The sequence below is a fragment of the Panthera uncia genome (genome assembly GCF_023721935.1).
Source record: "Panthera uncia isolate 11264 chromosome B3 unlocalized genomic scaffold, Puncia_PCG_1.0 HiC_scaffold_1, whole genome shotgun sequence".
Classification (NCBI taxonomy): domain Eukaryota; kingdom Metazoa; phylum Chordata; class Mammalia; order Carnivora; family Felidae; genus Panthera; species Panthera uncia.
In genome coordinates this window covers 75,893,169-75,917,407 of record NW_026057582.1, presented here as the reverse complement: position 1 = coordinate 75,917,407, position 24,239 = coordinate 75,893,169, and the positions used below count along the sequence as shown (strand labels likewise).

Sequence of the window (24,239 nt, the reverse complement as noted above, 5' to 3'; positions counted from 1 at the left end):
GCTACCACATGCCTAGCTGGCATCAAACTTCTCCCAAATAAAAACCTAGGATTTATTTTGATTCTCTCTCCTTTCTTCTAACGGATTACTAAGTCTTCTTGAATCTTTCTTCAAAATATTTCATGGATCCATTCTGACCTTACTTTGTCCACTGTCAGCCCTATCACTTCAAGCCCAAATTACTATAACAATTATTTGACTTTCCTGTCACCCTCCCTTCCTGGTCCCTGCAAATCATTCTTTACAACCTACAGTGTTCATGGCAAAATCCCCATATCTCCAGTAGTTCCTTACTGTTTACTACAGGATTTCCTGAATTATGTTTAGAGTATCCACATAGATTTAATAGACATTTTACTCTGTTCACATAAGTCTGGATAAGCTGCATATTAAATTATTTCTGGGAATTATTTAAATACATTAACAAGGCTCTGAGAAGCCTGTATAATCTTATTTCACTCCGCTTCCCAAACTTGGCCACCATCCTACTTTTTAAAATGTTGATACATATAAAATTTGAAAGATGCAGATGTTCCAAGGAACATAATTTGTGGAATTGATTTACTACACCCAAAACTAAACTATTTATCTAAATGTTGAAGACTTTCATAATTGGGTACCATATTATTAAAGATTAATAATTTCTTTTTAATTAGAAAGAGAAAAGAGCAAAATGCTCCCCACTTTTTTTTTTTAATATGGTGGGAACGGAGGTTTTTGTTGAGGGACAGAAGTTCCATTGCAATGGTGTTAATCAAATAACAATATCATTAAAAAATAATAGGTAGCCTTTAGTACTAGCTTACCATATGCTACCCATAGGCATTGCAGATATCATATTATGCCCTTTTAATAGATGATGAAACTGAGGCACAAGAAGATTACATAATTTGTCCAAAGTCAAACAGCAAAAAAATGGTAAGAGTTGGGACTGGAATTGAGGCCTTCTGTCACCACTGCCTCCATTCTTAACTAACACACTCTACTGCACCTCAAGTAACAGGAGAGATTAATGGTGAATATGTAGATAAGACAATGCAGGTTTTATCACTTTCTAGCTCATGATTTTTGGCAGGTCATTTATTCTATTCTGAATCTGTTTTTTCAAATGCAAAATGGGGATGCTGTTGAGATCAAAATGAGATTACATGTAAGTAATTACTGCTATTATCACAATAGTTCTAATAAATATAAATATATACAATTCTGGTATTTTGGAAGGCAAATCTGACAACACTGCAGAGCAAGTAAACTATGATCGAATCATATCAACCATATAATTTATCAACCAAACCAGGACATATTTGAGAATGAAAGGAAATACTATTAAAAATTATGCTGGGTCTTTCATCCATTTTGAATTTATTTTTGTGTATGGTATAAAAAGTGGTCCAGTTTCATTTTTCTGCATGTCACCGTCCAGTTTTCCAGCACCATTTGCTAAAGAGACTGCCTTTTTTCCACTGGATACTCTTTCCTGCTTCATCAAAGATTAGTTGGCAGGTGGGTCCACTTCTGGGTTCTCTATTCCACTGATCTATGGGTCTATTTTTGTGCCAATACCATACTGTCTTGATGATTACAGCTTTGTAATACAGTTTAAAGTCCGCAATTGTGATGCCTCCAGCTTTGGTTTTCTTTTTCAACATTACTTTGGCTATGTGAGGTCTTTTCTCGTTCCATACAAATTTCAGGATTGTTTGTTCTAGCTCTGTGAAGAATGCTGGATGACCCAGCAATTGCACTACAAAGAATATATCCAAAGGATACAAAAATGCTGATTTGACGGGGCATATGTACCCCAATGTTTATAGTAGCACTATCAACAATAGCCACATTATGAAAAGAGCCCAAATGTCCATCGACTGATGAATGGACAAAGAGATGTGGTATATACATACAATGGAATACTACTCGGTGATGAAAAAGAATGAAATCTTGACATTTGAAACAATGTGGATAGAACCAGAGTGCATTATGCTAAGTGAAATAAGTCAGTCAGAAAAAGGCAGATATCATATGATTTCACTCATGTGTGGAATCTGAAAAACACAACAGATGAACATAAGGGAAGGGAAGGAAAAATGTGATAAAAAGAGAGAGGAAGGCAAACCATAAGAGACTTTACGTACAGAGAACAAACTGAGGGTTGCTGGAGGTGAGGTGGTTGGGGGGAAGGTTTAAATGGGTGATGGGCATTAAAGAGGGCACTTTTCAGGATGAGCAGTGGGTGTCATATAACAGATGAATCACTGGATTCTATTCCTGAAGCCAAGACTATACTATATGTTAACTAACTTGAAAATAAATTTAGAAAAAATTATGCTGGGTCAATAGGCATAAACCAAGTTTGTCAAGCAAATTGGGATATATGGTCACCCGCCTTAGTTAAAAGGTTTACATTCCTAGACTGAATTTTCTGTAGTTCCATAAAAATTATCAACTACTCAGCAATAAAAAGAAACAGGTTACTAATACACATGACAACATGAATATGTCTCAATCCCATTATGCTAAATGAGAGACGTGAGACTCCAAACAGCATACACCATACAACTTCATTTTATGATATTCTTGAAAAGGCAAAATGATAGGGAAAGAAAAATAGCAACTGTTGCCAGAGTCTCGAAGAAGGGAGAAGTTGACCACAAAAGGACAAGAGGGAACTTTCTGTAGGGAGGGACATGTTCTATTTCTTTTTTTTTTTTTTTTAAGTTTGTTTATTTTGAGACGGGGGGGGGGGGGGGGGGGGGGGTGGGGGGGAGGTGGAGATGGAGAGAGAGAATCACAAGCAGGTTTCACACTGGCAGCACAGTGCCCAATGGAGGGACTGAACTCATGAACTGTGAGATCCTGACCTGAGCCGAAATCAAGAGTTGGATTCTTAACTGACTGAGCCACTCAGGCACCCTACGTGTTCTATTCCTTGACTGTGGTAGTGACTAAACACATTTAACTCTGCAAACGTCAAAACTCATGTCAATGACACCTCAATAACCTGACTTTAAAAAAATTGGGGTGGGGGCGCCTGGGTGTCTCAGTCGGGTGAGTGTCTGAGTTCAGCTCAGGTTCCTGAGTTCAAGTCCTGCATTGGGCTTGCTGCTGTCAGTGCAGAGCCCATTTCAGATCCTCTGTCTCCCTCTCTCTCTCTGTCTCTCCCCACCACACCCACTCTCTCTCAAAAATAAACATTAAAAAAAATAAGAAAATAAAAAATTGGGGTGCAGAGCGCAAGTCATGCATAGCTTTTCATTAGGCTCCTTGGACACTTGACACTCACTTGACAAAAGTGAGAAATGTGGTTTCACTAAGCCCATATCCATTCTTTTTTTTTTAAGCTTATTTATTTATCTATCTATTTATTTATTTAGAGAGCACACGTGTGCAAACAGGGGAGGGGCAGAGAGAGAGGAAGAGAGAGAGACAGTCACAAGCAGGCTGCCAGGGCAGATCCCGATGTGGGGCTCGAACCCACAGCCCTGAGATCATGACCCAAGCTGAACCAGAGTCAGACGCTTAACCGCTTAATGGACTGAGCCACCCAGGAGCCCCCATCCGTTTTTTTTTTTCTCCAGGAAATTGGTCCATATTTCAGTGGTGAACATTCTAGAAACATTGCTCTGCTCCAAGTATCTGAAATATGTACTGTTCTGATTGGTGATTACTAAGGCTCACTTTTCTGGCTGTCTCCATGTTCTACTCATCTATGTGGGTTGTCTGGCCCTGAGTATGGGAGATGCCTTCAGTGTCCTCTGTGTGCAATGATGAAGGGTGAGTGCTCTCATTTGGAGGCCAGTGGGAGCTAAAAGCTTAATCTGCAAAGACTTCCAGGCTTCTCTGGTCTCTCCTAGCTCTCTGGAAGCTTTTTTGCTCACCATGCAGTAGTTATCAAAACTCACTAACTGGGTGAAAAATTAAAGACTCAACCAACCTTAAAGTTTAGTGTAGCTAAAAGATTAGGTCAAATAGTCCCATGTTCAAATCTCTAGCTTTCCTATTTAACTAGCTATGTGACCTTAGAAATAACTAAGTCTCATTTTCCTCATCTTTAAAAACAAGGATGTTTGCATATTTATCCTCCCCACTCCAAAAGTAAAAGAAAACCTGCAGACAATAAAACAGTTTGGTGGCTTTTTTTTTTTTTAACATTTATATATTTTTGAGAAACAGAGAGAGACAGAGCGTGAGCGGGGGAGGGGTAGAGAGAGGGAGACAGAATCCGAAGCATTCTCCAGGCTCTGAGCTGTCAGCATGGAGCCTGACGTGAGGCTCAAACTCACGAACCAAGAGATCATGACCTGAGCCGAAGTCACACGATTAACCGACTGAGCCACCCAGGCACTCCGGTTTTGTTTTTAAATAAAGGAAGAACTAGGATAAAGAGAATGGGGGGTAAATAAGTTAATTACCTAACTGTCAAAACTTAAGAAAAGAATATTTTAACTGACTAAAGTGATTTCAAAGCAGTAGGCCAACTTTGAAGACAGAAAGCAGAGGACTAACATTGGAACTTTACAGAAGGATCAAGGGCTGTTAAGTGTATGAGAAAATGATGAAAATGTAAGAAACTAACCACATTAAAGCTTTCACAAAAGGAGGGGCACCTGGATGGCTCAGTAGGCTAAGCATCCGACTTCAGCTCAGGTCATGATCTCACAGTTTGTGAGCTGGAGTCCCATGTCAGGCTCTGTGTTGACAACTCAGAGCCTGGAGCTTGCTTCAGATTCTGTGTCTCCCTCTCTGTCTCTCCCTACTCACATTCTGTCTCTCTCTCTCTCAAAAATAAAGAAACATTAAAAAAAAAAATGAAAAAAAAAAGCTTTCACAAAAGGAAATGAGAAAAGGGTATGCACTTCTAAACTCATTGTAAGCATCCTTAAACACAGAAAATACTTTATAACATTAAGTCTCATTTGTTTTGCTATTAATACTTCCTGCCTCCTCAAAAATAAATAAACGTTAAAAAAAAAGATTAAAAAAAAAAATTAAAAAGGGGCGCCTGGGTGGCTCAGTCGGTTAAGCGGCCGACTTCAGCTCAGGTCATGATCTCACCGTCCGTGAGTTCGAGCCCCGCGTCGGGCTCTGGGCTGATGGCTCAGAGCCTGGAGCCTGCTTCCAATTCTGTGTCTCCCTCTCTCTCTGCCCCTCCCCCGTTCATGCTCTGTCTCTCTCTGTCTCAAAAATAAATAAACGTTTAAAAAAAAAAAATTTAAAAATACTTCCTGCCTCCCCTGATGTTTCATTTTTATGGAAGTGAAATGTTTCTTCTTTTATGGAAACAGAAATGTCCCTTTCCATTCCATCATGGCCTCTGACCATAAATGACTGAATTCAAAGTTTCCTCTCCGTATTATTTCTTGATTCCTATCTTCATTGATCTCTTCCTTCACCACTTTTTTATGGCACTTAGTAAATTAACATCACATAGTTTAGGACTTTAACAATTAATAAATAATTGAGGGTTTAAATGTAAGACATGAGTGAAAACTAACTGATCCAGGTGTGTCTCCTCTTGCCAACTAGACTGAAAAATGAGATTCTCCTGATCAGGGGCTGCATTTCACACCTTTAGATACACATCTAAAAAAAAAAAATTTTTAATGTTTATTCATTTTTTGAAAGAAAGAGACACAGAACGCAGGTGGGGGAACGGCAGAGAGCGTGGGGGACACAGAATCTGCAGCAGGGTCCAGGCTCTGAGCTGTCAGCACAGAGCCCAAAGCAGGGCTTGGACTCACAAACCACAAGATCATGACCTGAGCTGAAGTTGGATACTTAACCAACTGAGCCACCCAGGCGCCTCTTAGTTACACAATCTAAAAGGTAATTGAACAACTCTTAATTTAAATATATACACAGACGTGTATGTGTGTGTGTATATATGCGTATATCCTCCAGAACAATATCATCACAAAGTACTAGTATTTTAAAGTTCATTTTTTAAATGATTAAAGAAAGCACATGTATTCAATTCAACATGCATTTATTGAGCGCCTATATGTGTCAAGAGATGAGTAAGAAGTACACATCTTACTTCTCAAGAAGATCATGGCCTAGTGGGGAAGAAAAGAAAAAGTCAACAAATATAAAATAAGTGCTATAAAAGAGAAATATATACACAGGTTGCTAAAAGAGCAGCAGCAGTGACTCTAATCTGAGAGTAAAGTATCCAGAAATATATCTTATGTCATACCTGATCTGATCCCTGAAGACACAAAGGAAATTGTACAAATGAAATGAGGGAAAGCTCGCTAAGCAACCACAGCAAAAACTCTTAGGTACTCAAAAATCAGAATCTAGAGCTTTCCTGTTTACTATATTTTCAGTTCTTCTCCAGAAATCGTTGTTCAATTTGAGCACAAATACAAAGCAAAAACATACAGATGGTGATGGGGAACTGTATAAAGAACAGATCAGACTGACAACATCCAAACCACTTATCAACTTTAGCATCACAAACAAGGAGAAAATCAGGTATTACATGCCTCCTGGTGTGATACAACAGGAAATACACTTCACAACACTATTATTAAGTATTCTTGCCAAAAAATCTAGCCTGAACATAATCAAGTTTCAACTGTCTGTTACAAACTATCAGTTTAAAGGAAATACAGAAGACAAAGAGGGCCTATTAAGCACTATCGTGGGGGATATAGTTTTAAAAATCCAGAAAACACAAATTCTTTGGGACACAAAATTCAGTTTCCTCAACAAATACTTCACAAGAAAGAAAAATAAAGAAGAGAAAACTATATATTAAAAGACACTGCATCAACTAAATACAACGTATGGACATTGCTTAAGATTCTAGTTTAAAAAAACTGGTAAAATGTGTAATTAGGGAAATTTGAGTATTGACTGAATATGTGATATTAAGGAATTGTTTACAACTCTAAAGTATAACAAATAATATACTGTACATATTTAAAGTGTACTTCTGTACACATACATACATATATACCCATTAAACCGTTACCACAATCAATATAGGGAACCCATCCATAATCTTAAGAAATTTCCTGGGCCTCTTTATAATTCCTCCCTAACCACTTGATCTGTTTTCCGTCACTATACATTAGTTTGCAATTTCTAGTATTTTACATAAATAGAATCATATAGTATATTCTCCTTTTTTGAGGGAGGTATGATTTCTTTCACTCAACATAATTATTTTGGTAATCGTCTATGCTGTTACATGTATCAATAGTCCATTCCTTTTTACTGCAGAACAGTATTCTATTCTGTGAATATATCAAAATTTCTTTATCCATTCATCTGTTGATGAACATTTGGGTTGCTTCCAATTTGGGCTATTACTAATAAAGCTGCTAAGAATAGTCCTGTACGAGTCTTAGCATGAACAGATACTTTCATTTCTCTTGGATAAATACTTAGGAGTGGGATGATGGTAAGTATATGTTTAACTTTTCAAGAAAGCTGTCAAACTTTTAAAAAATTGTACCATTTTGCATTTCTATCAGCAATAATATGAGAGTAAGGAAGTATTAATCATTGTTAATTACTTCTAGTTGAATGGTATTTTATCTTTCTTTGTTGTTTTCTTAAGAGTCTTTTAGAGATACATCTACATACATACATCATACAGATGAAAAGAGATATTTAGGATTTGCACAGAGTACAGGAAAATCACTGAAACAAGAAACGCTGATAATGGCTGAAGCTGGGTAATTGGGATGTTCATTATACCATCCTCTCTGTTTCTCTATATGGTTAAATATTTCCATAAATTAAAAGAAATAGATAAGATACTAGAGTACTTCAATGAGTAAAGCTTATTTGTGGGCTATATATAAATATATATAGCAATGTTCTGCAATAATATAGTTTAAATGGCATGTCCTTGCTCTTTGGGCTAGAGGTAGTGTTCCCCTCAATGACTGTAGATGCAGTGAACTTTGTCTCAACAAGAGTAATGTGAAAGTAAGGGGAGGGGGGAAAAGATAGAAACAAAAACAGATGTGGGCAGGAAGTCTGGGTCCTGTCCCTCTCTAACTCCATATCCCTGGATTTGGGAACAGAAGAAGTGTGTTGCATAAAAGGGAGAAATAAACATGAATAAAAGTTATCTCTCTCACATTAAAATATCCCAAGAAACACTGAATGCTTCTACAAAGGTGAACCACAAAGGTGGAGAACAGTAAAGAAATTTTTTACTTTATGCTCTCTTTATACAAAATTTTGCATTTCACACAAGTATTACTTTTAAAATAAGTCAAGTTTAAAAAATCACCAGTAATTCAACCACCAATATTATTCTGGTGCTTTTCCTGCCAAGCAGCTTAGTTTTATATACTGCATTGTGTCATCAACATTATATTTTCCTACATATTAGAAAGTCTTTTGAAAATTATTTAAATGTATATTATTTTATCACATGAATTTTATTTTTGCTTTTACAGAAAATACTTTGGTGGATATAAATATATTTGTACAAAATAGATTACTTCCTCTAGATAAGCAAATAAGTGGGTCAAAAAATACGATTATAGAGCTCTTGAAATATATGATAAAAATATTTCATATAATGTGACTGGGATAGTGGTTACTCAAAAAATCATTTAAAATGAGATTCAAAAGAGAGATGTACACATGTACCTTAAAATGATGCATACGCATCAATGATTCCTACTTTGGGTTTCTTTCAAGTGGCCCAAGAACTAATGACACTCACAAAGCATTATCAGTACAAAATTCTAAATTGTGATGGTTTTACTTCATTTATCTTTAGCTTTCTAACCTACACCCAAGTTGATATGAAGTTTTTGAGTCACTTGCCTTCATGTAGTCTATCTAAACCATTCCAATTAGTTTTCACAGAAACAATGTTTTTAAACTCCTGTTTTAAATTTCAGCATATTTACTAAGCTGGGCAACCGTGTAAGCCTGGCAAATGGGCAGATGGACAATCGGCACCCCTGATGACAGAAGATTCTGTATTATCAATTTCTGCCTTTACAAATTTGGCAGATGTTACAGAAGATCATGTTTTAGTTTGCATGTGAAAGCAGTAGTATGCACTTGTACTTTTCTTAGGTGATTAAACTGAAAGGACGAGGCAGTATGTCATAACAGGGAAACACAAGTCCTAGAGTCAGACTTCCTGGGTTTGAGTCCTGCCTGAACCACTTATTAGTTACACGATCTTAGGCAAATTACTTAGCCTCCTATTTTCGGAGTGGTGCTGTGAGGATTAAATAAAATAATCCACTTGCCACGATGTCTGGCACATGGTTAATCGCTCTATAAATGTTAGCTATCATTAAGTTATATATACATAGACATCACCGATGAAGCAAGTTGTCTTTCGTATAAGAAACATGCTTTATGGTGTCAGCAAACTTTAATACCAGTTCCTACTTGTGTTATAGGTTTCTGTGTATGCGTACATGTAGCATAGGAAAAAAATAAACATGAGACCAAAAGGACAAAAATTCTTTATTAAGAGTGGTATTACAGTTGAATCCTTTTTTCCTGTTTATTTTTTTACGGTATTAAGGTTGAATCATTTTCTTCAGCTTATTTTTCTGTATCAATTTTCTACAGTAAAAAACTGTATATTTTATTTTATTTTGTTTATTTATTTATTTTTTAAGTTTATTTATTTTTGACAGAGACAGAGTGTGAGCATGAGCTGGGGAGGGGCAGAGAGAGAGGGAGACACAGAATCCGAAGCAGGCTCCAGGCTCCAAGCTGTCAGCACAGAGCCTGATGCGGGGCTTGAACTCATGAACTGTGAGATTATGACCTGGGCCAAAGTCGGACGGTTAACTGACTGAGCCACACAGGTGCCCCTAAAGATCTGTATATTTTAAATAAAAGAATTAAGTTTATTTTTTAACATAAGACAATACCTTAATAAGAAGTGATAAATTAGTTTCTTAAGCCTTAAAACACATGTCTTTGTTATGTAAAGGAACACAAAAGAATTGTAAAATTATAAAACTCAGTGACCTGAATCACTTCAAAGTTGATGAATTTTGGTGTTATATATAGCTACATTATGGCAACTAGTTTCCTGCCTCATTTCTGCTCATACCCTTAAACTTCCCAACTTTTCCTCTTATAAAATTCTCACCTTCACAATATTCATAGTGGGAGAAACACAGAAAAGCCATTATAATAAAATATATTAAGCATGGCAATTATGTCCAATGACTTACCAAATAGTTTAAGGGGAAAAACTGCTGAGCTAAATTATTAAATAGAAAAAAGTGGCTTAGGGGAGCCTGGGTGGATCAGCAGTTAAGGATCTGACTTCAGCTCAGGTAATTATCTCACAGTTCACGGGTTCGAGTCCTCTCTCTCTCACTCTGCCTCTTCTCCGTGTGTGCACTAAGTATTTTTTTATTTTGAGAGAGCGAGAGAGCGAGCACACAGCTGGAAAGGGTCAGAAAGAAGGAGGGACAGAATCCCAAGCAGGCTCTGTGCCATCAGCGCAGAGCCCAATGCAGGGCTTGAACTCATGAACTGTGGGATCATGACCTGAGCTGAGATCAAGAGTCTGAGGCTTAAGTGACTGTGCCACCCAGCTGCCCCTTAAAGAATCATTTTAGGGGCGCCTGGGTGGCTCAGTCGGTTAAGCATCCGACTTCAGCTCAGGTCATGATCTCAAGGTTCATGAGTTTGAGCCCTGCATTGGGCTCTGTGCTGACAGCTCAGAGCCTGCAGCCTGCTAAGGATTCTGTGTACAACCTGCCTCTCTGCCCCTCCCCACTCGCACTCTGTATCTCTCTCAAAAATAAATAACATTAAAAAAAAAAATTTTTTTTTAAAGAAAAAAGAATCATTTTATAGAGTAACAACAGCTTCTAGTCCAACAGGACTCACCCAATGATTCTCAATGAAGAGTTTCACTAAATTTTAATGTGTAAAATTTATTTTCATAACTATTACAGGGGTGTCCAAAACAAATGTTGGGCTGAACAGATTATGTGACCTAGTGTAGAGCAGTCACAACTTATCATAAGAAGTAAACACATGTACTTTAATATCAAGCCAGATTCCAAAAAAAAAATTCCATGATTTCTTAAAGGCACATTTGGACAAGGGGGGTGGAGTGGCTTATAAAGACTGCAGACACTTGTACTCAAAAAGTGACAAAGTGAATGGCATGTTCACTAGTACACTGGTAGAAAAATGATACATTCTGTTGATTAGTTTTGTTTGGAGCCTTTTAATCCCTTCTAGATTCTAATCTGATTGAGGGTTAACATTTTGAAAGAATGTCTCAATTACATAGGGCATGGATTGGTGGGTAGGAGGTGAAGAACAATGGAGAAGAAGAAAAAGCAGCACAGAAATAAACATAGGCAGTACTTATTTATGCACCACCCAGGGAAATGGTGCCCCATCAAATTACCTGGATGTCTAATGCACTTGCTAGGTTTATTCCTATTGAGGAAATGGATTTACCAAGTTATCAGAGCCTGATATTAAATACTCAAATCATGAAACTAAGTACCCTTGTTCTGATTCCATGTTCAGAACAACACAAAACCCCTAGGACCCATAATAAATCCTAAGGGCTTTTTACTTGCTGCATTGATGATTTATCACACCATCTTCTATTAACTCAGTCTGCCATGCATGGAAGGTTGGTTTGAGAAATAATATCAAATTCAGGAAGGCAGATCAAGCATGAAAATACAGATTTCTGCAGATTCAATGGATACAAGATGATAATATATCATTTCAGTCAATTAGACCAAACTGAATTCCAGTTCTCTTATGACTGAGTTACCCTGAAACGAAAATTTAAAAATTGATGCTAAGTGGGAATTACCATTCCCACCACCTCATCCTTATTTTTAATAATTAAGTCCACTGAGTAGTCTACATTAAGGGATTGGTATTAATAATGAGAAAAGGAAGTTAGCTAAATTCTGATTACTTGGTGGCTATTTATCATCATCTTTACCAATAGTTCTGGACCCACAGACTTATTTTTTTCAATGCCTTATAACTGGAAAGTGGGCATGTGGGGGGAGGTAGGTGCAGAAAAGTATGCTACCACTTACATAAAGACTAAATGTGTCGGGGTGCCTGAGTAGCTCAGTTGGTTAAGCTTCCAACTTCGGCTCAGGTCACGATCTCACTGTTCGTGAGTTCGATCCCCGCGTCTGGTCCTGTGCTGACAACTCAGAGCCTGGAGCCTGCTTCAGATTCTGTGTCTCCCTCTCTCTCAGCCCCTCCCCTGCTCACACTGTGTCTGTCTCTCTGTCAAAAATAAATAAACATTAAAAAATTAAAAAACAAAAAGACTAAATGTGTACATGAGTGATTGCCTGTATATTCCTTGAACTTCCTTTGAAAGGATACACAAGAAAATGGGGACAAAAGTCACTTCTAGAGAGAGGATAGGTGTAGCTGGGGGATGAAGTGAGAAGGAGACTTTTTCCTTTCAGGCTTTTGGATTTTGTATCAAATGGAAGTTTTTTTTTTTTTTTTTATTTTTTAAGTTTATTTATTTTTGAGAGAGAGGGAGGGAGGGAGGGAGGGAGGGAGGGAAAGGGGAAGGGACAGGCAGGGAGAGAAAGGATCCCAACCAGGTTCCATGTTGTCAGAGCTGAACCCGATGTGGGGCTCGAACTCATAAACAATGAGATCATGACCTGAGAAGAAACCAAGAGTCTGCTGCTTAACTAACTGAGCCACCCAGGTGCCCCAAAGGCAAGTATTATTTTTTAACTAAGTTAAAATGTATTGTTAATGGGACTCCTGGCTGGCTCAGTCGATAGAGAATGTGACTCTTGATCTCAGGGTTGAGTTTGAGGCCCACGTTGAGGGTAGACATTACTTAAAAATAAAATCTTTATCCACCTCCCCTCCCCATAGACTCTTAACTACAGAGAACAAACTGAGGGTTGCTGGAGGGCAGGTGGGTGAGGGGATGGGTTAAATGGGTGATGGGCATTAAGGAGGGCACTTGTGATGAGCACTGGGTGTTGTATGTAAGTGAAGAATCACTAAATTCTATACCTGAAACTAATATTACATTGTATGTTAACTGTAATTTAAATAAAAACATGAAAAGAAAATATTTTTAAAAAACAATAAAATGTATTGATAATATAATATACATCTCTTCTTCAATGGCTACACAAACACATGAATCTTTAGGAAGACTTAGGGTTTCCAAAGCCAAGTAGATGATTATCTTAGCATGTTTTGGTGAATAGCTCTCTTCTCCCTCTTAGAATATTCCAGCTTTTTCTGGAAATATTCATAGGGAAGAAAAATAATCCTTTCTAATTGTCTTTTTAAACTCAGAAATTTTTATAAACATATATAAAACAATGTCACCTTAAGGATCCTTTCTGACCCCTTGTTTAGCTACTAAATGTATTTCTGATGCTTTCAAGATAGACTATGTATGAAAAGATATTGCAATAAGATATACAACTCCAAAAAAGACCAGCTAACATAAGCTAACTTTAATGTTCTATCTTCATGATTTGGACTAAGGTTACAAATCTGTAACACTTGTGCCTAATTTTGAAGTAAACAGGGTAAGTACTCCCTAAGACTTTACAAATAAGGGTAGACTGCCCTTTAAGAATTAAACAAAGAAATTAACAAAAGATGATGCTAGAGCCCTTTTATAACAATGGTTCTTAATCTTTCTTACACTCCAACATGTGCAAGGATTACCACACATCCCTCCCTGTCCATTACAGTGGTTTGTTATCACTATGTCTCCTGGGCTGAAATTAGAATATATACTGAAATCTGAAAATGCCCCCATCTCTTAGAGAGCACCCTTCTCCAGCATAAAAATCCCACACTGCCTTAATGAGGTATAATGAAACTCAGGTCCAAAACTGAACTGTAACCAAATTTAATGTATTAACCTCATTAAAAAAAAAAAAAAAAATCGCTCCTCTCAATGATTCTCAACTCTGAACTCAAACCTCCAACTGCCTGTGAGCAGCTCCATATGGATGTCAATTCTATAGTCAACTATTCTTGAACTTAACATATTGAAAATAGAGCCCTTAATATCCACCCTCTCAAATCTGATCCTCTCAACTGTTCCTTTTATTTTCTTTTTTCAAATTTTTATTTAAATTCTAATTAGTTAATATATAGTGTAATAGTGGTTTCAGGAGAATTTAGTGATTCCTCTCTTACATATACAACAACATACAACAAGTGCCCTCCGTAATGCCCATCACATTCAACTGTTCCTAATCAAATAAAATGAACCATCATCATCCTCCCAGTTGCTGAAAGCCCCAAAGACTCATTCTTATTTTCTCTTTCATAAATTCCCTACTTCGAATCCACTGATTCTGCTTTATAACATATTCCCAAACTATTTCATTTCTCTTCATTTTTGGAAGCATTATCCTAGACAAAACCACCATCATCTCTCCCTTGGACTATATCTGTTTGCTCCTAAATGCTCCAGCCACATTGGCCTTTTGTCCTTAAACATGCCAAGGTCATTTCCATCTTGTGGCCAAACCATTCCTTCTGCTTAAAATATGCCTCCCATATACTCTCAGGGCTACTGCCTCTCAAATCAAATGTTACTCACCCAAAAGGATTTCCTGACCACCCAATCAAAAATAACACCAACTTGGGGTCTATTCTCTATGCCAGTACCTTGTATCTGTCCCTCTCCATAGCACTCATCACTATTTGAAGCAAGCTTATTTGCTTATTGTCCACATCCTCCCACTAAACTGTGAGCTCCATGAAAGCAGGAATCATGTTCACTATCTAGAATAGTGCCTGGCATATAGTGAATTGGTGCTTAATGAACAGCTGCTGAATGAAGGAACCTATCTAAAAAAAGACCATGAAAGATAATGGTAGGCTGGGAGGAGTCACAAAATATTTAAAAATGTCAAGGGGAGAGTGCCTAACTGTGGTAAACATTAAAACCGTACCATGACATTCCAATTCTCCTTTCAGATACATGATTGGTTTACACTTGCCCATCATCTTGAAGTTAGGTAATGGTCATATGACTTGCTCTTGCCAGTGAAATAAGGAGCCACTTTGTGTGATTCACTTCTATTACCATCCCTCTATTATGGCAAGCAGCAACAGGACAGAGAGTAAAGTTCCATCTGTCCATATTCCTTAACAAGGACAACATAGAGCAGAGCCCCCAGATAACTCACATGTAAGATGAATCAAGGAGAAGTAAACCTTTGTTATTTGAAGCCACTGAGATTTGGGGGTTGCTACTGTAAAACAGCCCATCCAGACTGATAAACCATCTAAACAATGCTGTGGGCACAGAATAATGTAGTCAGTCACACTAAGTAGTCAAGTGATGCCACTAAATATACATAAATAATTTCCTTCTAATTATTACTTAGTTTCCAAATAGGTCTGCCAACAAGAAGAGAAAAAAATATTTATGTGGAGTTTAAGAATTCTTGTTCCGGGGCACCTGGGTGGCTCAGTTGGTTGAGCGTCCAACTTCGGCTCAGGTCATGATCTCCCGGTTTGTGAGTTCGAGCCCCACGTCGGGCTTTGTGCTGACAGCTCAGAGCCTGAAGCCTGCTTCAGATTCTGTCTCCCTCTCTCTCTGCCCCTCCCCACTTGTGCTCTGTCTGTCTCTCAAAAAATGAATAAATGTAAAAAAAATTAAAAAAAAAAAAAAGAATTCTTGTTCCTGATACTATTTTTCAGTAAATATTCCCCCAAGTAATGAATGTCACCCTGTACAGGCATACCTACCAGCCTTTTCTTACCTGGAAACATACTTGCTAGGTGAGAATAACCCGGCTTGTTGTTTCATTATTATCTACCCCAACTATTCAAATAACTAAATAGTTACTCAGTCCAGGTCACTGTGGAGGAAACAGACTAGAAAGTAGATTGGATAAAATGCAGAAGTCCCTCGATACTGGGTTAGGAACCTGGACTTAATTTTGTAGACAAAACAGACTTACTGAGAAGCTTTGTGTACGAATCACATAATTAAAAACTATTCTTGGGGAACCTGGCTGGCTCAGTCAGTACAGCATGCAGCTCTTGATCTTGGGGTCATGAGTTTGAGCCCCACGATGGTGTAGCGATTACTTAAACTTAAAATTCTTTTAACTTTTCTTCAAGATTATTAAAATTTTTAAAAATTGTTTATTCAATTTTGAGAGAGAGAGAGACAAAGAGAGAAAGAGACAGAGACAGGCATGAGCCAGGGAGGGGCAGAGAGAGAGGGAGACAGAATCTGAAGCAGACTCCAGGCTCTGCATGGTCAGCACAGAGCCCAACGCAGGGCTCAGACCTACGAACTGTGAGATTATGACCTGAGCCAAAGTTGGACGCTTAACCCACCCCTCTTGAAGATTATTCTATATGAGTAAGAATTAAGATGACTGGAACAGGAATGCCAAGAGTACTAATTTCCAACAGCTGTGCCATGAATCCTCTATGGATGAGAGGACAAATTTTAATCAATCTATTGATTTATTTTGGCTACAACATTAAACATACTGTTACTGGTGATATTAAGTGGTGTAAGGAATAAGCAAGGCATAGGTTTTTGCAAATAAGAGTAAAAGGCACACTCAAAAGTCAAGCTGGCACTAAAGTAAGATCTGGTAATGGACAAAACTGCATTTATTGAGTATGAAGGGCAATCAGGGCAGTAATTACTTAGTAGTTCTGAAAGGTAACCAAGTGAACAGTGGATGCTTTACCACCACTTGTAGGTTATTTTTACATTCTAGGAAAGACTAGGTTGTAATCCTGTTGGTTTGTATTCCAAGTTCTTTCAAGATACTCAGAATATCTGTGCAGTCCTCCTCAACACCAGTCCATTCCTTCCTTCCTTCAGCAAATACTAAGTACATGTTACAGGCTAATTACCATTCTTGGCACTAAGGAAACATCAGTGAACAATGATCCCTGCCCTCCTGAAGCTTATATGCTAGTGGCACTTAAATTCCGTTCTAAAATTTCTTCTCCAATCCTATTACATGGGAGTAGCTTTTACAAATGCTTTTGGGAGGTATCATCTAATTAATGCACACTAAGATGTGAAAGACATCTTAGAATGTCTTTAGAATAGTCTCAGCAGAGGCAATTACCCTTGAAAAGTAAATACTTCACAGATTCACAGCCTCTTAGAGCTGGAAAGGACCTTGGAGATAATTTCAATTTACAAATGAGATTACAGGATCTGCCCAAGAACACTGAGTCACCAGCAGGAGAGAGAAGCTTAGAACTGTGACTTGCAGTGTTAATGCCTTTCCCATATAACACCAAGCTGCCTGTTTTAAGATTAGTGAGAAGAGATGCTAGCATGGGCATTCCTGGATGACTGTTCAAGGCAAAAAGAATTTGAGGCAGTGTGTAAAATTGAAAGAGAGAGGGGTGCTTGGGTGCCTCAGTTGGTTAAGTGTCTGATTTCGGCTCAGGTCATGATCTTGCAGTTCGTGAGTGAGTTCGAGCCCCGCGTCGGCCTCTGTGCTGACAGCTCAGAGCCTGGAGCCTGCTTCGGATTCTGTATCTCCCTTTCTCTCTGACCCTCGCTCATTCACACAGTCTCTGTCTCTCTCTCTCTCAAGAGTAAGCATAAACAGGGGCGCCTGGGTAGCTCAGTTAAGCATCTGACTTCAGCTCAGGTCATGATCTCATGGTTCATGAGTTTGAGCCTGCACTGGGCTCTGTGCTGACAGCTCAGAGCCTGGAGCCTGCTTCAGATTCTGTGTCTCGCTCTCTCTCTGCCCCTCTCCCACTCTCATTCTGTCTTTCTCTCTCAAAAATAAATAAACATTAAAAAAAAAGTAAAAATAAACATTAAAAAATTATTCTTAAAAATTGAAAGAGAGTGAGGTGGTCAAAGGGAAGCAAACTAAGGGTACTTTCAGAAGACTCTTTCTCCCATCTCTACCTTCATTATGTCCCAAGAACAAAGATGGGAATACAAAACTAATGGATATTAGAGAAGATACTCGGACATAAGCACAGAGTAGTAAACACAGCATTTGAATCCAGCAAAGTCAAACTATATCTTATCCAATTTGAAAAGTGTATGTTGCCAGTAAAGGCACCATTTGTATTAGTTTTAAGCTTTTTAAAAAAAATTATTTCCCTAAAATACATTTTCCAGAAAGCACTAAACTGATATAGATCAACAAGTATAATGACTCATAAAACAGTAATGTAATATTGAGTGGGTTGATGTTATCAGGCACTGGGCAAGCATTTTTTAAAAATTTTTTATTTTATTTTGAGAGAGAGAGGGACAGAGAGTATCCCAAGCAGGTTCCACACTTCTCAGCACAGAGCCCAATGCAGGGCGTGATCTCAAGACTGAGAGATCATGACTTAAGCCAAAATCAAGAGTTGGACACTTAACCAAGCCACCTGGGCACCTCTAGGCAAGCATTTTTTAAAATTTATTTATTTATTTATTTATTTATTTATTTATGTTTTATCTTTTATATTTGAGAGAGAGAGAGAGAGAGAGAGAGCGAGCAGGGGAGGGGCAGAGAGATGGAGACAGAATCTGAAGCAGGCTCTTGACCTGAGCTGAAGTCGGACGCCTAACTGACTGAGCCACCCAGGTGCCCCTGGGCAAGCATAAAAAAATATATAACTATGTATATTTATATATAAATATATAAATACACACACACACACCCACACACACAAATATATATATATATATATTTTTTTTTTTTTTTTTTTGTGAGAGAGAGAGCAAGAGCTAGAGCAGGGGAGGGGCAGAGAGAGGGAGACATATAATCCAAAGCAGGCTCCAGGATTGCAGCTGTCGGCACAGAGCCTGATGTGGGGCTCGAATTCATGAGCCGTGAGATCATGACCTGAGCGGGAGCCAGAAGTCGGACCTCAACTGACTGAGCCACCCAGGTGCCCCTTGGCAAGCATTTTTAAAGATAATTCCTCCTCCTCCAGAAAAGAGTTATACTCACCTCTTGCTTATAAACTGTACCAATCTATACATTCAAAAAACCCAAGTAGTCCTTTAATCTCTCAAAGACTCATGACCAACAAACCTGAGCCTTATTTAGTATTCTAATAGAAAGTAAATTATTAAAAAACTTTTCAAGAAGAGGAAAAAGGAAAACTTGCTAGGAACTGAAAAATAAGCTTAGCACAAAAAAACAAAAGGTAAAAAAAAACAAAAACAAAAACAAAGATAACAAAAAAAAAACCACAAAGAAAGACTATTATTGTTAAGAGTTTTAGGAAGAATGTAAGCTGATAGGCAGCAAAGGTCCTTATTAAAATCTCTTTATGGGTCTCTGTGATGGCAGTTTACATACCTAAGATGGATATTATTATGAGAATCCCCTGCCCCCCCCCCAAATTATTATGAGAAACCGATTTATTTCAGTAGCCCTGCCATTCTTTTAGCTTCCTAGGTTTAAAACCTTGGAGATACCATTGACTTTTACCCCTATTGATTTCTATAGTTAATCAGTCATCATATTCTATTTCTTCCTTCAAAGTGTCTCTTTGGAATATAAGCAAAATTCCCAATTTCAAAAGAACACACACACCAAAAAAGATTGTGACCATTAAAAAGAGCATTTTTCAAGGAATGGGAAATACTCATGACATGCTGAGTCAAAAAAATAAACACACCAAACAATAAAAACCCACAGGGAGAAAAATGTGTAGTCCTAGTTTTTAAAAGATTTGAAAAAAAGATTTGAGAAAAATCACCACATGAAAATGTTTAACAGTTGTTGTTTCTGCCTGGGGTAGGGAGTGGGAGGGTTATAAATGCTTTTAATTTTTCACTCGCTACATGTCCAAAATTTCCTATAATGAACATGCATTATTTTCAGTGAACACACATTATTTTCAAACTTAGGAAAAATTGTTATTTAAATAATTGTCTCATTTTATCACTGCTTGTCATTCTCATTGCCCTCATCCTATTTCCTTACAATCTCCCCCTTCTTCGAGGACTCCAACAAGAGCCTCCTTCTTGAGGTCTCTGAGCCAGCTTCCCCCAGCTTTAATATTGTTTGTACTCATGCTCCTAAAATTCATCATTCATACTTATTTTACAGCACATGGAAGCAGAAGCTGGCCATATAAACAACCAACTCACAACAGGGTCTCAACCTCAGCACCACTGACATTTTGACATTTGGAGTAATTATTTCTAATGGAGGGGCTGTCCTATCGTAAGATGCTTAGCAGCAGAACTCATGGCCTCTGTCAACTAGATACTAGTTAGCATCTCTCCCCATTCCAGCCATGACACTGCCAAATGTCCCAAAGCAGGCAAAATTGTCCCCAGTTGAGAGCCACTGATATAAGTTTCAAAACTTCCAAAATCATCTCTCTGTGTATATACATATATGTTAAACTTAAACTTCTCTGCCATATGTGTCTTATACAACACTCCTCAGTCCTGCCCACATAATCTCATTTTTCTCAATAGGAACTTTCCAAATAGATCAGGTTCGCTGTTCTCTAGAAAAATCATTTTTATTCTCACTTCCAAGTCTTTTTTTTTTTCCTCCCAAGATTTTATTTAAATTCAAGTTAGTTAACATATAGTTTAACACTGGTTTCAGGAGCAGAATTTAGTGATTCACCACTTACATACAACACCCAGTGCTCATCACAAGTGCCCTCCTTTATACTCATCATCACCCATTATCCCATTCCCTCACCAACTCTCACTTTGTTCTCTATGGTTAAAAGTCTCTTATGGTTTGCCTCCCTCTCTGATTTTCATCTTATTTTATTTTTCCTTCCCTTCCCTCATGTTCATCTGCTTTCTTAAATTCCACATGAGTGAAATCACATGGTATTGGTCTTTCTTGGACTTATTTCTCTTAGCATTATACACTCTAGCTCTATCCACATGGTTGCAAATTTGCCATCATTCTTTTTTATGGCTGAGTAATATTCCATTATATAAATAGATAGATGAGATACAGATATATAGATAGATATATGATATAGATATATATCGATTTATCAGTCAATGGACATCCTCTTTATCCATTCATCAGTCAATGGACATTTGGACTCTTTCCATAATTTGGCCATTGTCGATAATGTTGCTATAAACATTGGGGTGCATGTGCCCCTTTGAATCAGTATTTTTTTTATCCTTTTCACTTCCAAGTCCTTGAACACACTGTTTCCTCAGTAAAATTCCCCATTCACACTTCTATTCAATGCCCTAGATCCATCCTTTATGTGTTGGTTCTCTGCAGAAGCATTACCGATCAGCCCAGTTCAGTTCACCATACACCCTCTGTACTAAAGAAGAGTATTTTATATTGTTGTTGTTAATCTCACATCCCAACTAAGGTTTGTTGCCCTGGCACATTTCTTTTGTATAACCAACTGTACCTAACACTGCTGGGCAAAGAGACAATCAAAAGCTTGATAACTGATGAATGAAATTTAACTGCTCTGCTGTAAATCACCACAAACTGCTGATTTCTTATGAAATGATTTTTTTTTTTGAACCTTTATTTCTTGTCATGGAGCTGAAAGTATAATCATTCCAAGAACAGAGTAACCACTCAATTAAATTCTCAGAATAAAAATATATAAAGGTATATTTTAAAGAGTATGTAGGTTTCAAACTGTTGTTCTCTACACTTTCAGGACATGATACAAAGGAACTAACATTATAAACTACGACACAAACATGAACTTTATGAACTCCATTTATCTTAAAATATCCAACAGAATTTTTGCTCAGTACGCAAAACTTACGTATGGTCAACAAAAGCAGAGAGCTCAATTTAATAGTGTGTGAATGCATATATACACAAACACACTTCACATATTTTATATCCCCAGTTAAGAGAAGTAAATGAAAGAGCTTTGTAAACTAAAAAAAGCCACATATAAAGGAGGCAGCATAGGTAAAAGCACAAAGCCAGCCTGCTTGGGTCCCAAATGTATTAGCTGTGTAACCTAGTACAAGTTGCTCAACTTTTCTGTGTCTCAGTTTCTTCTTTGTCAAAATGGGGATAATAATAGTACCCATCACAAAGCAAAGCTCTCAAACAGTGCTTAACACCCAGAAGGCCCAAAATAAATATTTATCATCGCTAACACTACAGTGCTAGTTATTAGCCCAGTAAAAGCCTCAACGTATAAAATTCTGATTCAAGTCTGAAGCAGGTTCAAACAAAAACAAACAAAAAAACCCAGAATCAACTATTTACACAAGTTGAAGCTATTAGGTGGTCTAGTTTCTCAGATTTTTTGCTAGTGCTAACTAAACTGGTAATTACACACCTAATTTTTGTTACTGTTTTTTTTTTCCTTTTAATCTGTAAAGAAACTGACATAGACACCTCTGTTTTCAAGGAACTTTACAAGCCACAAAAAAACAACTGAACTCTTTGTTATCTCCATATTTACGCCAATTTAAGAGCGTGGTAAAAGCCTAGGTACTGTTACAGAACAACTTTTCAGCAAGTACAATGAGGTTTTTAAATTTGCAATCAGCAACTCGTATGCAGTTATGTCAAGTTTCTGTCCTGCTAAACAAAAGCTTATCTGTCAGGGAACCAAGGACCCGTCAGAATATAAGGAAATACCAAGGCCCGGCCTAGGCGGCTCGGGAAAACCAGCCCTCAAACAGATCGCCGCAGACGCGTTCCGTCCTTCCCCCTCCCCGGCGTGCAGATGTCGGCTCCACCCGCAGATAAATAAGTGACAGCTGGTCGCGTCCACGCCTCTCCCGGCCCGGCCCCGCGGCGACCCCCAGCCGGCCTCCCGCGCCCGCGGTCCGGACCCTTCCCGCAGCGGCCGGGCAGGGGCTACTCGCGGGAAACGGAGGTCTCGCCGCCCCGCCCTTCCCCACCCTCCGACCCCGCAGCCCCGCCGCCGGGCTCCGCCGAGCGGAGGCCGCCGCGGGGCCTGCAGGTGGGCCCAGGGCGCGGCCGGACCGGAGGAGACGCGCGGCCTCGGCACGGCAGCTGCGGGCGCCGGGCTCGCACAGTCCCGGCCATCACTTACCGGCGCCTCATGGTACCGTGGCACCTCAGCCCTGCCCCGGCGCTGACGAGCTGCGCCCGGCAGCCTAGACCGTCCCTCGGCTCCCGGGCCGAGCCCCACTCTGAGCCATTCAAACGCGGCCGCGCGCGCGGCCCGCCGGGATAGCTCCCCCTTGACGCCTCTCCCAGGCTCCGCCCAACGCTGGCTCGGCCCCCCCTCAGGTCGCGCAGGACTGGAGGGAGGAGGGAAGAGGACGTGTGCCCATAGTGCCCCCTGGTGGCCACGCGCACGCCCGGTAGTCCTGCTGTGGCGCGGCAAGCAGTCAAGCTCTAGGAACTGAGGGTGGACAAAAGTCAAAGAATGACCCTGAGCTAGTGACAGTCTGGTGGGGGAGACTGCCTTAAGTGGTGTCCCAGGAGAGGAAAATATCTGCTATAAAAGTATGGTGCAGGGAGAGATTTATTCCTTCACTCGCATTTAAAGGTACTAAGGCAAAGTATTTAAAAAGCATGGACTCTGGAACTATGTGACCTTGCACAAGTCATAAAAATTCTCGTGTGCTTTGGTTTGCCCATCTGTAAAATGGGGATTATAATAGTATCTGTCTCATAGTTGTGAGGATTAAATGAGTTCATACATATAAAATGCTTAGAGGAATGTGTCTGCCATATGGTAAGCACTCTATAATTATTAGCTATTATGTTTCAATTCCTAATATGTGTCAGACTCTGTGTTAGACTCTTAAGAACACAAGAAATATGTCTGATGCAAACCCTATCCCAGAAAGCAAATTCAGTCTCTCTGGGACTGGAAACACTAGAATATGAGGTTAGGGTTGGGTCTGTCCCTCACCTGCTTTTAATTACTGAGGAAATTCTATTCATCTTAGTAGACACAGAGTGTACCCATCTTCAAAGGTAAGCCACTGGTCAAGGTTAATCAAATTGTGATGGGAGCCCTTGCAGAAGCCAATCAAGTGGTGTATTTGAAAAAACATTTTCTCACTGCAAGACTACATTCCTCCACTCTTGGGGGTGGGGTGGGGTGGGGCTCTTTTTTCCAGAACTCTCCAGGGCTTGCCTAAGGCATGGGTTGCTTACGTTTGGTTCAGCAATATTTTTGAGGGCCTACCATGTACAAGGTTGACATTGCATCAGCTGCTACAGATAGTCCAGAGGAGCTCCTAGGGGGTTGGATAAACAGGGAAAGAGATCATTCGAATAAACTGTGGTGAGTGCAATGACAAAAGGTATATCCTAAATGCTGTGGGAGCTCAGAGCAATGAGAGGCCTCAC

General features: G+C 38.9%; 1 protein-coding gene across 1 annotated transcript in view; it reads right to left on the bottom strand.

Moving 5' to 3' along the window:
* The window catches only part of KATNBL1 (katanin regulatory subunit B1 like 1), a 43,801-nt gene extending 20,705 nt beyond the window's left edge, over positions 1 to 23,096 (bottom strand). The window contains exon 1 of the mRNA XM_049613276.1: positions 22,966 to 23,096. The gene's annotated coding sequence lies outside the window, so the exon portion shown is untranslated. The remainder of the gene's footprint in view (positions 1 to 22,965) is intronic.
* Between the last annotated feature and the right edge of the window lie 1,143 nt (positions 23,097 to 24,239).